We start from the raw sequence: 1,582 nt of genomic DNA, 5'->3' as shown, positions 1-1,582 counted from the left end.
ATATAGATATATAGATATATATATATAGGTAGGCGGTAGAGCGTATGAATGTGTGTATAGTCGTGCTTCTATGATTACCAGCTACTGTGCATATAGAGTTGTACATTGAAGTGACTTTCTCTTTCCCTGAGTATAGATTTTGTGCAAAGATTTTTTAGATAGGCAGTAAAATTATTTCTTCCGATATTTGTATAAATTAATGAAACATGTAAAAATGAAGCCAGTTAATCTGCATATCAAAAGTATAAATTACTTGTCACATGAGACGAGGAGTGATATTTAGATGCTTCAATGACTGTTCGTGTTACTGACGTTATTAGAGGAAAGACATTTACACGTTCCGACGCCTAATGCACAGCTGTTGACCTCGTGTATGTGTGTATGTATATAAATATGTATGCAATTCTGTATTTATATATGTAATTATTTTTAGATATATATAATGATATATACATAAATGACAAAGAAAGTGTTTTAGGTAATTTTATTTAGCGACAAGAAAATTTAAATACCATAAGAAATTGTTTCCTAACCTGACTTGTAAATAATTCATATTATTGCATTCAATCATAAATAAATTACTTTACTTACATGCCTGCATGAATGCAAAATGCCCCACCCCAAAAAAAAAAATCGAAACTAATGCAGAATCTAAACTATATATATATAGGGAGAATATACAAAAAAGAAAACAACAGACGAAGACAGGTGGTTCAGAAAACAAACAGATGTATTAGTGTAACGCTCGGGAATTGAAAATGTCCTTAACATTTCGAGACTACGCTCTTCCACAGAAAGGAACACATATAGAAACATGGAGAGAAATAAGGAGGGCAAAAAATGTGTATATATATATATATATATATAGGGAGCGCGAAAATCATTAGCGAACAACTAACACTCCTATTTGGAGATAAAATTACACTCATCACTGAAACAACAGACCAACTGCCGACCATGGTGACAGAACTGAACGCTGAAAGCTTACCAGTATGTTGTACCAGAGAAAAGCAAATTTATGCAGCCGGATGACGTAGCACAAGGCCGAATAGAGGTGGGCACGATGTAGACAAATGATTAAGACTAATTAGGGTATATATCGACATAAAACACACAAACCTAAGTGGACACGTCACATCGCACAGTTTAGGAAACTTTTTGAAAGGATCCACATTTCTTACAGTTGTATGCGGAAGAAAATGATGTTTTGGGAAGATAAAATAGATGGTATAAGTTTTAAAATTGAAAGACGAATAATATTAATATCTGAGTGATGTTGCTAAACACCAATAATGCAAAGCAGTGAAGCAGAATTTTATGTTTTGATGAGCATATGAATATTACAGTCTTGAACGATGGACTGCAAATATACATTACGAATATATGTAATATCTATTAATACCTAGGTCGCGTGACATCTGGAAAATTCCGTGACTATTTACCCCGACAGCCGCTGTTGACCTAATGACAGTTAAAATTTAAGCAGGCTTTACTATCATTACTGACATCTCAATTGGACAGTGTATACATGAGTATGAAATTCATAAGGAAATATATATGCATACACACACACACACACACA

This window comes from Octopus bimaculoides, chromosome 1, assembly GCF_001194135.2.
Source record: "Octopus bimaculoides isolate UCB-OBI-ISO-001 chromosome 1, ASM119413v2, whole genome shotgun sequence".
NCBI lineage: Eukaryota > Metazoa > Mollusca > Cephalopoda > Octopoda > Octopodidae > Octopus > Octopus bimaculoides.
Note: the sequence above shows the minus strand (reverse complement) of the source record.